Source organism: Macaca fascicularis, chromosome 6 (assembly GCF_037993035.2).
Source record: "Macaca fascicularis isolate 582-1 chromosome 6, T2T-MFA8v1.1".
NCBI lineage: Eukaryota > Metazoa > Chordata > Mammalia > Primates > Cercopithecidae > Macaca > Macaca fascicularis.
The window spans coordinates 164061659-164077277 of NC_088380.1; the positions used below are offsets into that span (position 1 = coordinate 164061659).

The following is a 15619-nucleotide window of genomic DNA, read 5'->3' on the forward strand; positions in this document are numbered from 1 at the left end:
ATGAGCACTCGGAAATCATGTGGGGCCAATGAAATCCGAATGCGGCCGAAGCTCTCGTTCTCGGGTTGCTGCAGGTGTGGTTCCTAGTGATGGAGGCCGTGGAAGAAGCCCTCCCTCCCTTTCCCGCCCCCAGGGCAGGAAGCCTGGGTGCTGAGCTGTCCTCTGAGCCCGAGGGGCAGGTCCCGGGCGCGCCAGCGGTACAGCGGGGAGCGCCGAGAGCCCCTCGCCGCAGCCATTTCCTGCCCTTTGTGTGACAGCCGCAGCGGAGAAGGGGCGGGCGCTGGGCGGGGGCGGAGCCGCGGCAGGCGGAGCGGCGGGGTCGGGGCGGGGCCGAGCGCCGCGCAGCGGAGCGGGGCAGAGCATCCTGCGCCCCGGCGCGGGGCCCTGCGGTAGCCTTGGGCCCCTCCCCTGAACTCGCCGCAGAGCCAGGTAAGCGGCGCTCGCAGGCCTTGGGCCGGGCACGGGGACCGGGATGCTGCCGGGGACGGGGTTGAGGCCGTGAGGATGCGCGAAGGGCCGCCCCCTCTCCCGGTCCGCGGGGGGCGCTCGGCGCTGCGCCCGGGCTAGCGCAAGGCCCGGCCTCAGGCCCCACGCGGCCCCTTTCCCCCTCGGGCCCACGGTGCGTCCCGCGGCACCGACCCTTTGCCCGGGAGGCGCGAGCACATCGCGGAGTTCCGGCGCAGCGGCGGGGTAGCCGCAGCAGCAGGTGCGCGGCCTGGGCCGGAGCCGCCAGCCCGGGAGGAGGCGGTGCTAATCTCAGGGACCGGAGACACCTGCGGTGGCCGCGAGCCCGGCGGCGGCGACATCCTCGGGTCCAGGTACTGCAGAGCGCTGGCCCCTGCCTCTGCCTCTGTGACCACCGTCACCTCCCCCAGGGCCAGCGAGAGCCGCCTGGGCCGGCCTGGCAGCCGCCTCGGGCACACAGAACGTGTGATGGGTGGGGCGAGGGGCGCAGCGGCGATGTTTGGGGGCGGAGGGCTTTGATGAGAGAGAAGCAGGTCTGACCCGCTTGGAAGCTTTCTGGCCTACACTAGCATCGCTCTCCAGGCTGGCCGCGGGCAGGATGGAAGTGGGGGAAGGGGATGAGTGGGCTGACTCCTGGGGGAAAAGATTGTTTTTTCTTGAGCTCTGAGGAACCAGGAAGAGGCTTACCTGTCTGTTGTGACGTCTGCTTTTCAAGACAACCCTACCCGTCACCCCAAGGAACAGCCCACCTATGTGCAAAAGAAGAAGAGGTGCTCTCTGCTTGGGGATGGGGGATGGTCCACAGAAGTATGGCCCTCTATACCCAGAACCCGGCTGGAAAGGACACTGACAGCCCCCCGGTGCCCCCCCAGCACAGGGAATCTGATTTTGACCTTTGCTTGCCTACTTTCCCCAGCACAGTGGAAACATTCACCAGCCCCTACGAGCCATCAGCTGTCCTTCCAGCTAGGCCAAGAATGGGACAAGGATCCTTTTCTGCTAGTTCCTGGGTGCCTGTGCCCTCAGCATGGGCAGGGAGACGGAGGCAGTCCTGCTGGCAGGAGGGGCAAATCAGGAGAGTGTCGGTTCCTGTGTTCCCATTTCCTGCCTCCTGTCTGTGTCCCAGTTAGGGCAGTGGGTCTCACCTTTCTCTTGGATACAGGCTGTGCCAGCAACCCGGGTCCCTGAGATCTTAGAGGGTAAAAATCAGGTCCGTATCTATGGGCAGGTCTGTGAAGGCCTTGACGGTTGCTTTCTCCACCATTAGACCCTCTCTTTGTGGCCCTCCTGGTGGCCTACCACCTCCACTTCCATACAGTGCCCTGCTCTTCCCCCAGTCTCCAGTGTCAGAAATTGTTTTCAAGAAAGGAGCCAATGATTGTGTTTATCTTGAAGAGCTGAATACAAAAGAAGTTCGCATTTGATGCGGAGCAGGTGCTTTACAAGTCATTTGACCAGAAAATAAACAGAGGATGGAGGCATTTTAATGGGAAACAAAGCTTTAATGGGAAACACTGTAGAAATATTTGCTATCGCTAATGGTGGAATTTCAAACAGTGGACTGGAAGTGGAGGTGGGGAGCTGGGTAGTTCTTTTGGGAACAGGTCCCTGAAATGACAATATCTAGCAGCTGTCAGCTCTGTATTTGGCAAGGGCAGCTTTGGCCCTGGGGGCAGGAATGCTGTAAGAGTGTGTGTGCATGTGTGTGCATGAGTGCATGTTTGTTTAACTGGTCAGGGGTTACTGTCACCGGAAGGCATTTTTTGAGCACCCAGTGTCCACTTTCAGGATGAGAAACTTGTGTACACAGGGTTCCTCGTTGGCATTGGCTACCCTTTGCCAAGGCAATTATTAGACCTCAAGAAGAGAGTGTTGTTTGCTTACAAAGTCAGTGCCTCTAGATAGTTCTACACACTGAGCCTCTGGCTGGGGGCATTAGCTCTCTGCTCACTAAGCTTCTTTATTATATTTCCTGGCCAGTTCTGACCGGTTCTGTAGGCACCCAAGGCTGCCTTGTTCAGTCCCTGCTGAAAAATGAAAAAGGAAAAACTTGCTTTAGGCATTAGGCCAAGAGTCGAATGTACAACCCAATGGGGTTAGAGAATTTTACTCAAATCAGATGCTGGCCCAGAGAAGGAAGTAGACATGAATTCAAAAACTGGTAAAAGGCCCTGGGAGAACTCTACATGTCCCCTCTGATAAATCATGCCCTCTCTGATGTTCAGTGGGCCTCTGCTGCTGTCATTGACCAGAAAACTGAATGAGATGAATAGGCAACAAGCCAATTAACGGAAAAGCGCTCCTGGAAAACAGTACGGGCCCCAGTCCCTACGTTTAAGGATTGGACTACACTCTCAAGGCGGCTTCTTTGGACCTCTGTTGGCCCCAGGGGTCCACCAAGAGTGTCACAAAATGGCCTTTTGTAGCCTCCAGGTGGCCACCATAACAATGAGTCTATTTCTTTACTGGCAAGTATTAATTATTCACTTGTAATTGACGAAGCCAGACATCAGTCACCTCACTGGAGTCTTTATGAAAGGCCTTTGGTCGTGTCATTCTGAGGAGCAAAGCCATGCCTAGGGTCCAGGGGATGGGGCCCCTGCATCAGTAGTGAGATGGTGGGAGGAGGGGGGCAGGCTGCTGCCTTCTAGGCAGTGAATGGGGGTGGGGGAGGAACTAGAATATCTTTGGATGCTCTTACTACCCGAGGGGTGCATGAAAGTGCCGAGCAGAATGCTTAGCACATAGTAAGTACTAGCATATTTGTATATTTATTGTTATAATGTATTCGTTACATAATCATTAAGAATTTGGCTCATGTATGGAATCAACTCTTGGCTGTTACCAACCCCTCTCCCTCTAGAGCTTTCCTGAATTTTGCTTTTTTGAGGGAAGTTGGTCTCTGTGACCAGTAAACCCAGCCCCAAGTTTACCTGCCAAAGGAAGGGAAAGTTAAGAGTGGTAAGGCATGAACTGAAAGGCTTCAGGTGGGAAGTGCTCTTAAGTAGCACAGGAGAGGTGGGTGGAACTGGAGTCGGCAGAGAGAAGTGGGAGGGAACACGCCAAGCAGAAGCCCAGGGCCATTCTCACATTTCAACACAGAGAGTTAAGGAAGGGCCTCTTCCTCTGTGAGAATTTAGCATTTTGCAACCACCCAAAAATGTTGAGGGCATGCTTTGCTTCCAGGACAGACACAGCAGCACAGTGAGTATGGGACACAGGATCCCTGAGTTGCTGTGTGCCCTTAAACCAGCCACTACCTCTCTGACATTCAAAACTGAGCAATGGAAGGCAGCCTGCCCAACTGTTACCTGCCTGTCATTATGGAAGCCTGCGGATGAGGTAATGTCTGTAAATCCCAGTCTGAGAAACAAAGACCATGGAAATAGAGAAGGAGCCTCCTGAATGTGTGACTCTTTGGGGTAAATGCCCTCCATTCCTTAAGAAACAATTTATTCCTTATATATTGTGTGTCACTTTAAAAAGACGGATCTGTGGCCTCTCTGTACTGTTGAGCCAATGGGAAGCTTAAAGGCATTTTGTGATTCCCAGATTCTGTCAAGGCCCCTGGATAGCCTTGTCTGTACAAAGACACTTCAGAATTCAGTCAGTGGGTGCGGGACACCTCCCAGGATGCAAAGAGCTTAGATATTGGCTTTCTAGCCATGGCCATTATGCTAAGGGCTGTGTGTGATGTACCTCAAAAAAAAAAAAAAAACAAACAAAAAAAAAAAACGACCATTTAAGCCATACTTGGGCCCTGGCAACAGAGGGTGCAAATTCTTGAAAGAAATCATTTTGAGAAGGCAGAGCTTGAGTTCAGGCAGAATTTCTTGCAGGGATCATTCTGGTTGTGTGGCATTTTGATAGACTTTGGGCAGCTCAGCTACAGGCAGTGAGAGAGGAAAGTAAATAGGACTTTCTGGCGAGATGCCTGAGAAAGACCCAGTGATGACTTCATCAGTAGGCCTTTTGATTCTGTTTGCGTCATTATTTGGTCATTGTAGAGCAGTGGTTGTCAGGCTTTAATCTCTAGGTAAAACAGAGGTGTGTTTAGTCTGTCCACGTTCTGTAGTCTCTGTTTTCTAAGTAAGGCAGGAGGTGAGGTCCTCTGCAGGAAATCAAGGTGATGGACTGGTTAGGAAACTTCAGGAGACTTCAGAGTTTGGAACAGTTGCCTCTGTGGGTGGAATAAGAAATCAACTGGGGAAGAATGAGAGAATTGTCTAACTTCACTGAAGGCCTGGCTGAGATCAAAGGGAATTTGCAGGGCTGACCCTCAGAGAAGGCATGCAATAACTCTTAAGGAATATCTGAGAACTACTTTTGATTTGTGCTTTTAAAATATGATGTTTTAAGATTTGTTTTGGCAATATATGAATGACAAGATAAGAATTCAGAACTAGAGGTCAGCCCCCTATCTCCAAGTCTGCTATACTTCCACATGGGAAAGAGAAATGAGGACCTGCTTCTTAGGGTTTGAAGTGGAAACTGTATGATAGAAGGATTCTCTAAAGAACTCTCCTCAGATTCTTATATTGATAAGGCAGACTTGGATATGGGACCTCAGAGAAGTGTGATATTTTAACTTTCTTGTTAATTTTTTTAAACCAGAAGTTAAGAATTTTGCTCATTGGCTCATGCATTCAACAAATCATTCATGAATTATTAATTAAGCAAGTAATTCCTGGTGTGTGCCTATCTCTGTGCTGGTTGCTATGGGTCAAACTCAGACAAGATGACTATCCTTGGCATTCTTAGCAATCCAAAGAATCAGTGAAATATAAAGCAGTTTGTAGTGCAGTTAAAAACTGTGAACTCTAGACTGTGAGTGCTAATGGAGTGAGAGAAATGAAGGTCATTATGGGGCTTGGCTGGTCAGACCTTTGTGGAAAAGGCCTGTCTTGACTTGGGCCTTGATAGATTGGCAGGATTTAAGAAGGAAAGAAGACAGTCCGTAAGGGAGTGGAGACAGTTTGAGCAAAGACACAAAGGAAGACTATCCATGGACAGGTTTATGATGCCCTGTATATCTTGGCCACAGAGAATGGTCTGCATGATCCTTAACATGTGTCTTTAAGGAAGCCCTTTGGATGGAATGTCTAGACTGTAGTCATGGTCATTTGCTTTAGAGTTGGAAGGCCCCTGAGAGAGGCCCAAATCCAGTGATTCTTAACTTGTTGCTGTTGTTGTTTTTTTAGTACACAAAATGGACAATATTGACATGCTCAACCCATCGGCCCCCACAGCCAATCCCCCAACTCTGCTCCAGTCCTGCCATTCAAGGGAAGAGATGAACATACAAGAATAATATCACACAGAGACCTTGAACCCTCGCCTTACATACAATAAAATGTACCTTGTTTGCAAACCTCAGTGCTTAAGCTATTATTAGCACAAGTTACCTACAGTAACCTTCACAAGGCAGGACATCATGGTTGAGAGAGAACCAAGGCTAACCTCCATATTTTACAGACAAAGAAATTTGCCCTTTTAGAGTGAGTGAAAATGTGATTTGGGGACCTTTGTCTTCATATTGAGCCATGCTCAAGTTGCAGTTTCATGTCCATGAAGCTGAGTTCCACGTGCTCTGATCTGGTGGCCAGACCTGAAGTCCTGCTCTTTGTTTCCGTAGCAGATGCATGGCTTCCCTTTGTGAGTTTTAGCAGGTGCATCTGAGAGGCAGCTCCTCTCCCCACATACGCTTCATGTTGGTGTTCCTCATATGACAGCCCCAGGGCCCCAGCAGGAGCAAATCAGCAAGCCACCTTGGTGGCATGACTTCCCCTCCTGAGAGCGTGAGGCCGTTCCCCTGAGCCGCTGGTAGCTGCCTGGTTTGGTGTCACCAGAAAGGCCGCCTCAACCCTAACAACACAGGAAGCAGCTGGGCAAAACAGCAAATGAAGTGGCAAGTCCTTTAGCCCCCGCCAAGATCTTTTTCTCTGTCTACTCATAAACAACGAGGAAGATAGGCCCAGAGGCCCAAGTCGAGGCTGACTTGACTTCTCCACTCTGACTGCAGGTCCCCTGTGTGGAGAGAAGCTGTAGGTGATGGAGCCTCTGGCCCCAGAAGACAGGCAGCAAGGGACTGAAACAGCAAAGACCGCCTTGCCAGTCAGTGCTGGGTGCCAGCCAGGTGTCTGAACTGCTAGCAGGGAGACGTTGGGTGATTGTCTTCTAAAGCAAATTATTAAATTTTGATCAAAACAATACATACACATGTTTTTAAAAATCAAATAATATTGAAAGCCTTATAATGAAAAACAACCATCCAGCACCCACCGTCCCCTAGAAGCTGCCACTTTTAACTCACTGTTTCTTCTAATAGCTGCCTCCTCATCTCTAAATGATATGTGCTTACACTGCTATTTCTTGATTTATCTATTCTGCACGTTGTCTATTTACTTCCTGCTGTGATGAATGGAGATTTTGCTTTCTTACACCATCTCCCTCCCTCCCCTGCCCCCGTCTCTCAAGATAGGAAGAGCTCTATTTTAACCTAAATCAGGTTTAAAGTGTCTACATTATTAAGATATATAAATGATGATCACAGAGAACCAGTAATGTCCTTTGATTGTATTTCCTTTCTTAGAGGGCTTTTCGTTTTGCTGCAGAATTTTTGTTGTAATATTTGTCTTTTTCTTTTATTTATCTATTTATTTTGAGATGGAGTTTCACTCTTGTTCCCCAACCTGGAGTGCAATGGTGTGATCTCAGCTCACTGTAACCTCTGCCTCCCAGGTTCAAGCGATTCTCCTGCCTCAGCCTCCCGAGTAGCTGGAATTACAGGCATGTGCTATGACACCGGGCTAATTTTTTTGTTTTGTTTTGTTTTGTTTTGTTTCATTTTTGAGATAGAGTCTTGCTCTGTTGCCCAGGCTGGAGTGCAATGGCGCGATCTCAGCTCACTGCAAGCTCTGCCTCCTGGTCACCTGGCTAATTTTTTAAATTTTAGTGGAGATGGGGTTTCACCATGTTAGTCAGGCTAGTGTCGAACTCCTGACCTCAGGTGATCCACCTGCCTCTGCCTCCCAAAGTGCTGGGATTACAGGCGCTAGCCACCATGCCTGGCCCTCTCCTTTTCTTTTAAAGCTCTGTGTCATATGAGTTATTCTATTGCCTTCCCTTGTCTTCTCAGGAAGTGCAATGTTAACCCCAGCTCCACCCCTAACTAGCCCAGTGACCTTGCACAAGTCCCTTCTCTTTTCTAAGCCTCGGTTTCCTCATCAGTAGAAAGAGAGCTAGACTCCCTTCTTGTTCTCATTCTAAACCTCAGAACCTGTCACTCCACCCACCTCACAGGTGGTAATATTATTACTCCTCAGATAATATTATCTGAGGAGTCTTTACTCCGGCGGGGGGGCAGCCCCAGGACCTGACAGATGGCAGAGAAACCAAAACAGGCAGGGGCAGGGGGGAGGGAACAAACAAGCTAGCTGGGCCTGCCCTGTATGGTCTAGTTCACTCCTGCAGTTTAGGGGGCCGCTCTGCGGGGTGGTATGGTTGTATCTATTGCTCTTTTCCTCCCCTGCTGTCCCCATTGGTTTTTGCTCTCCACAACCTCTGCTTGTAGGGGCAGCGTTACAGTCCCCAAACTCCCCAAGCTCCTACTCCAACCCCAGCTGTCTTTGTACCCCTTCTGCTTATGTTACACCCAAAGTTTCCCAAAAGGTAGTTATAAAAATACTAACTTTTGGTAACAGCTTTCTTGAAATATAGTTTGCATACTGTACAATTCACTCATTTAAAAAATACAGTTCAGGGCAGGCATGGTGGCTCATGCCTGTAACCCCAGCACTTTGAGAAGTCGAGGCGAGTGGATCACCTGAGGTCAGGAGTTCGAGACCAGCGTGGCCAACATGGCAAAACCCCGTCTCTACTAAAAATACAAAAATTAGCTGGGCATGGTGGTGGGTGCCTGTTTTTCCAGCTACCCAGGAGGCTGAGGGAGGAGAATCATTTGAACCTGGGAGGTAGAGGTTGCAGTGAGTGAGATCGCACTGTTGCATTCCAGCCTAGGGAACAAGAGCAAAACTCTTGTCTTAAAAAAAAACAAAAAACAAAAAACAAAAAAAAAAACAGTTCAGTGGTTTATAATATATCCACAAAATTGTACAACCCATAATTGTAGTCAGTTTTAGAGCATTTTAGCGCCCCAGAAAGAAACCTCATGGCCTTTAGCAGCACCACCTATTTCACCCAATCCCACCCCTAGGCAACCACTAGTCTACTATAAGTCTCCATAGATTTGCCTGTTCTGGGCATGTTTAATAAATACAACCATAGAATACAGAGTCTTTAATGACTGGCTTCTTTCACTTAGCATGATATTGTCAAAGTTCATTCATGTTGTATCAATATCAGTACCTAATTCCTTTTTATGGCTGAAAAATATTCCATATGGCTGTACCGTATTTTATCAGTTGATGCATATTTTAGTTCTGCTTTTTAGCTATTACAAATAATGATGCCATGAACATCCATGTACAAGTTTTTGTGTGGACATGTATTTCCATTTCACTTGGGGTTATGCCTAGGAGTAGAATTGCTGGGTCAAATGGTAACTCTGTGTTTAAAAATTTGAGGAAATATCAATCGATTTTCCAAAGGTGCGGCACCATCTTGCAATCCCACTAGCAACTGTGTTCCCAGTTTCTTCACATCCTTGCCAACACTTGTTATTGTCTGTCCTTTTGATTATAGCCATCCTAGTGGGTATGAAGTTGTATCAATTTGCATTTCCCTAATAACTAAGGACATTAATCTTTCTGTGTCCTTATTGGCTATGTGTATATCTTTGGAGAAAAATCTGTTCCTTTCCTATTTTTAAAATCAGGTAGTCTTTATTAATGAGTTTTAAGAATTCATTTTTACATTTATTTTTATTAAAAAAATTTTTTTTGTAGAAACAAGGTATCGCTCTGTTGCCCAGGCTGGTCTTGAACTTCTGGCTTAAGCGATTCTCCCATCAGCCTCCTAAAGTACTAGGATTACAGGCATGAGCCACTGTGCCCAGCCAAGAATTATTTACATATTTTATATATTTAGCAAATACATGATTTGCAAATATTTTCTTCTATTCTGTGGATGGACTTTCTTGATGGTGTCCTTTGAAGCACACATTTTTTTATTTAGGTGTTTAGTTTATTTTTTATTTTGTTGCTTGTGTTTTTGTTATTACATAATTCAAGGTAACAAAGATGTACTCTTATGAGTTTTATAGTTTTAGCTCTTACATAGATCTTTGAATTAATTTATTATATATTACATTATTTATACCTCACACCATCAAACAAATTTTGCATGTGGGTATTCAGTTGTCCCAGAATCATTTGTTGAAAAGAATATTCTTTCTACATCTCTTGTCAATTGACCATAAATGTGAGTGTTTATTTCTGGATTCTCAGTTCAGTTCCATCAATTTATCATTGTTCATTGTCTGTCTTCATGGTAACACCGCACAATTTTGATTACTGTAGCTTTCAGTATGTTTTGAAATCAGGAAGTGTGAGTCTTCCAATTTTGTTCGGTTCCCCCCACCCGCAAGATTGTCTTAGTTATCTTGAGTGAGTCCCTTGAATTTCCATATGAATTTTAGGATCAGCTTGTCAATTTCTGCAAAGAAGCCAGCTGAGATTTTGATAGAGATTATGTTGAATCTGTAGATTCGTTTGGGTAGTATTGCCGTGTTAACAATATTAAGTCTTCCAGCTTATGTACATGGGATATCTTTTTATTTATTTAGGTCTTTAATTTTTTTCAACAAGGTTTTATTGCTTTCAGAGTGTATGTTTTGCACTTATTTTGTTAAGTTTATTCCTAAGTATTGTATTATTTTTGATGCTACTATAAATAGAATTGTTTCCTCAATTTTCTTTTCATATTGTGCGTTGCTGGTATACAGAGACACAACTGATTTTTGTATGCTGATATTGTATCCTACAAATGTGCTGAACTTGTTTATGACTTTAATAGTTTTTAGTGGATTTTTCACGGATTTTCTATATACAAGACTATGTTATCTGCAAATAGGAATAGTTTTACTTTTTCATTTCTAATCTAGATGTCTTTTATTTAATTTTCTTGCCTAATTACCTTGGCTAGAACTGCCAGTACGATGTTGAATAGAAGTGCTAAGAGCAGGCTTGTTTGTCTTGTTCTTGATCTTAGTGGGAAAGCATTAAGTTTGATATTAGCTAAGAGTTTTTTGTAGCCATTTATGGTCAAGTTGAGGGTATTCTCTAATCCTAAGTTTTTGAGTGTTTTTATCATGAAGGTGTTGAGATTTTGTCTAATGCTTTTTCTGTGTGTATTGAGATGATATGGTTTCTGACCTTTATTGCTATAGCTTATTATATTAATTGATATTCTGATGTTAATGTTAACCTGATCTTAACATTCCTGGGATAAATCTCACTTGTTCATGGTGCATAATCTTTTTTATATGTTTCTAGATTCAGTTTTGTTGAGGCACTAACTTTTATCAAGCACTTTCTACCAGCCAAGCCATTTACATGGATTAACTCATTTAGTTTTCAAATCCTGTGAGATAGAAACTATCATTATCCCTTATACCAAAATGAGGAGAGTGAGGCTCAGACAGGTTATGTCACCTACTCAAGGTCACACAACTAGGTATTGGCAGAGGTAAGATTCTAACTCAAGCTATCCAGTTCACCTCCACACTAAAATGCCTCTTGTGTGGGTATCAGTGGTGGACATGGAATGATTTTCAGATAATACCCAGACCTGTGTTTATGTTCATTACTGTGTTTTTTATGGCTCCTCTGTGTTTATGGCATATAATATTGGTTTTCTATCTGTGATTGTGATATAAAGCTTCCTTCTAAAATAAAAACTGGCAAAAAACAGAATCTCTAGAAAAAAATAGTAAGAATTATCCTGGCAGTTTATGGATATGACTGTGTATTCTATGCTGATTTAAATTAGCTGTTTTGTTTTTGTTTTTGAGACAGAGTCTTACTCTGTCACCCAGATATAGCAGTGGCTCCATCTCAGCTCACTGCAACCTCTACCTCCCGGGATCAAGCAATGCTCCTGCCTCAGCCTCCCGAGTAGCTGGGACTACAGGTGCGCACCACTGTGCCCAGCTAATTTTTGGCTTTTTATTAGAGATGGGGTTTCACCACGTTGGCCAGGCTGGTCTCAAGCTCCTGACCTCAGGAGATCTGCTCGTCTCGGCCTCCCAAAGTGCTGGGATTACAGGCGTGAGCCACCGAGTCCAGCCTTATCTGTGTTATTAATAGTGAAGGAGAAAGAATGGAAAAACTGGAAGTAAGGACATGGCCAACTTCAGGTCGTCTCCTGTCTCCTATATTGTCAGGAGACTGAGGTGTGTTCATGAATTCTTTCATTCAGTACTTCCCCATTGCCTAATCTGTTTGCGGCACTCTGCTAAGGTCTCTGCATTTTCAGTGATAGGTAAAAAAAAAAAAAAAAAATGGTCCCTGACCTTGAGGAGCTTTCACATGCATGGTTCTACTCCAGAAAGGGCATGTTATGTTTTATTTCATGGGCAAACTCAGATTGATTGCTGGTGGCTTCCTGGAGCTCACTATTTCATGAGGATTCTGAAGCTGTCTGTGGAATTAGTGGAAAATAGAGTCATTACCAATTAGCAGTGTCTGCCCTGGCATGGGAAGAAGAAGTGGCAGTATTTGGGTTTTCTTCTGAGGCCAAGAAAACATCATAGAGTGCACTTACACAAACCTGGATGGCATAGCCCACTACACACCTACGCTATATGGTATAGCCTATTGCTCCTGGGCTGCAAACCTGTACAGCATGTTCTTGTACTGAATACTGTAGACACTTGCAACACAATGGGAAGTATTTGTGTACCTAAACATAGAAAAGGTACAGTAAAAATGTGATATTATAATCTTATGGTAACACCATCATATATATGATCCTCTGTTGACTGAAACATCATTATGAGGCAAATGACTAAATTTTTTTAATAGGAACAATCTAAATCTCCCTTTTATTTTTATATTTATATAATATTTTCTTTGTACTAATATATGTATACACATGTATATATGTCTATGTATATGTGTGTGCAGTATGTTTGTGTGTGTGTATATACTTATATAGCCTCTGGCTGGAGAGCCATACGGACATGTAAAGTATTTCCTGGCCTCTTGATGTTCATGAACACAAAGGTGACAGTTACCTAATCTTTAGCTTGGCAGAGTTGTGTTCTTCTTGAGGAAGGAAAAAGCAGCCAAACTGGGAAAAAAAAATGTGCTTAGCACGTTTCGAAAAGGTACAAAACCAGGTGTGATCTAGAAGAAAAGGGGTAGAACTGGAAGTCAGGATATCCTGTTTCTACCCTGTCTCTGCCACTAGCTGACCATGTGACCTTGAATAAAAGTGTTTACTTCTCCATAACACAGTGTCCTCAGAAACACAGCAAAAATTACACCTGCTGAGTTGAATGTGCAGGATAGTTGTGATTGAGAAAATCAATGTGAAGAACCTATACAACTGAGATATTAGTGTGATAAAAATAATACCTTCCTTTTTTTGGTAGGAGAATTGTTGCAGTATTTAATTCATCCTCTCAGTTGAAAACAGGCCACAGACTAGCTAATATTGAACAAAAGTATGGGAGGCCATTGTTTAAGACTAAGCTCCTGTACTAGGCCCCTAAAAACCAGACCAAACCAAAATGGGGTCACTCATGCTAAATGCCACTCTCCACCTAAGTCAGCATAATAAGCAAATCCCCTCTGCCTTAACCCTTACAAAAAAGTAACCTGAAGTAACTTGATGTTAACTAATCATTTATTTTTCTATTGTTGTGTTTCCTTTTTCCCACATTACAAAACCCACTGTTTTGCTGTTGCCCAGTGGGAGCTTTCATTCTATTGTATAGAAAGGAGGTGCTTCAATTCATAAATCACAAATTAAGGGCAATTAATTCTATAAATTTATTGTAATTTTGTCTTTTGACACTTACGTCTTTGCTGGCTACTGTGTTAAGTATTCTACATGCTGTAGTTATATAATCAAAATAAACATTGAGGACAGGCACTATTATAAATTGTCACCCTTATAAGGTAAGGAAACTGAGGCTCAGAGAGGTTAAGGAACATGCTGTTGGTTATATAGCTTGTAAGTGGCAGATGACAGATTCAAACCCAGAACTCAAGCTTACCCACTACACTAGCCTAATATTTCACTTCAGTAAAACGTCTTAATAGTTCATTTCTTTCCAGAAAATCAAACAGATAATGACAATGCAAGTATTTTGCTTATAAAGAAGCAGGGTTTAAGCTATGAATGTCAGAACCTGCATTTCCAAAGCCATGTTCTCCTGGCAGCCATCCTGTATTTATGGGACCCATCCCCCTCTTGCTTGGGGTCTGTCAGTCATTTCTGCATGGGGGGGCACCTAAAGCTCCCCTTCTCAGAAGCAAATTGCTTGTGAGCCCAATGTTAGTACAGCTTTTGGTGAAACCAGGCCACTGACTGAGTTTGTTTTGAAGACACTGCATTTAAATCGGTCATGAATGTCCCCCACTGAGAAGTTGCAGCTGTGTTTGGTAAATGATACTCCCAGAACACTGTTAACTTTTAAATATTTTATTAATTTCTTTTCCAAAATGATGAAATGGTCACATGTTCATAGACTGAACATAAAGAATCATTCTCACTTGGAAGATTGCAAAACAGGCAGGACACTTGGGCCGAAAAGAAGTACATTTTTATTTTCATTTATACCTCTGTTCAAATTTCCAGAATATTTTTTCTTTCCGATTGATGTGGATTTCGCAATGCCTACCAGCACTTGAGCTAAAAATGTTGATTTCCTTCTCCCTTAGGCACTGAATGATCTACCAAAGCTCATAGAAATCCACTATAGAAGTTGTATTTGCCAGAGGAGAAGAAAGATAGCATTAACATAAACAGACTCCTAATTTATTAGCTTTGTAGGTTGTTCACTTATTGATTCTCTTCAGGGGATGTTCAGGGGTACTATTAGGCTGCAGAGGAAAACTTAATGGTTATTCTGGTAAATGAGTTGGGTTTTTTTGTTTGTTTGTTTTTTGTTTTTTGTTTTTGAGATGAAATTTTGCCCTTATTGCGCAGGCTGGAGTGCAATGGCATGATCTTGGCTCATTGCAACTTCTGCCTTCTGGGTTCAAGTGATTCTCCTGCCTCAGCCTCCTGAGTAGCTGGGATTACAGGTGCCCACCACCATGCCCAGCTAATTTTTTTGGTATTTTTAGTAGAAACGGGATTTCTAGTAAGAAAAGTAGACCGGGCTGGTCAGACTAGTCTTGAACTGTTGCCCAACCTGGTCTCGAACTCCTGACCTCAGGTGATCCACCTACTTCAGCCTCCCAAAGTGCTGGGATTACAGCTGTGAGCCACCGTGCCCATCTGTAAATGAGTGTTTTTTAAGTTTGAGAAGCCCAGAAGAAACCTAGTTATGGGAGAAAAAAGGAAAGTTGGATAAGAGCTGGGAGCTTATAAACTGATCTAGGGGATTTTATGAAAACTTTGAAACATATATAAAATTGGATGGAAAAATACAGTAATCTCTACGTATGTGTCACACACAATCTATACTTAACTCATTGCTGAATTTGTTTCATTTTTACTCACTCTTCCCCCATCTAGTATTATTTAGAAGCAAACCCCTGTGTCCTTTTATCCATATTTTAGTAGGTATTTCGAGAAGATAAAGGCTCTTTTAAAACTTAACCTTGATATTACCAAACCTAAATAAAATAACATATTTCCTTCATATTATCAAATATCCAGTCAGTACTAATTTTCTAATTTTCTCATAAAGTTATAATTTTATTTGTATGGTGGTTTGTTTGAAATAGGATCCAAGTAAGGTCCACACGTGATAGTGTGTTCGGTCTCTTCAAAATCTATAGATTTTCCTCCCATCTCTCTTTTCTGTCTTTGCAATTTGTATGTTAGAGGTCCTGAGTCATTTGTCCTGCAGAATTTGTCATAGATTGTATTTTGCTGATTACATCACTGGGGTATAGCATGTTTTTCTGCCCTCTTATATTTCCTGTGAGTTGGCATCAAAGGCCTAATTAGATTCAGGTGTTTTGTTTTGGATCCAGCATTCTTGGTGTGTTTTTCCATCATTAAGCACATAATA

General features: G+C 43.9%; 1 protein-coding gene across 20 annotated transcripts in view; it reads left to right on the forward strand.

The window, feature by feature from the left end:
* Positions 1–356: 356 nt before the first annotated feature.
* The window catches only part of CYFIP2 (cytoplasmic FMR1 interacting protein 2), a 133283-nt gene continuing 118020 nt past the window's right edge, over positions 357–15619 (forward strand). For 12 of the 20 annotated variants that reach the window (XR_012414313.1, XR_012414314.1, XR_012414315.1 and 9 more), the window contains exon 1: positions 357–429. The gene's annotated coding sequence lies outside the window, so the exon portion shown is untranslated. Of the gene's footprint in view, positions 819–15619 lie in introns of all 20 variants that reach the window. The other 8 variants (XM_073994657.1, XM_073994664.1, XM_073994661.1 and 5 more) reach the window with 2 other exon arrangements.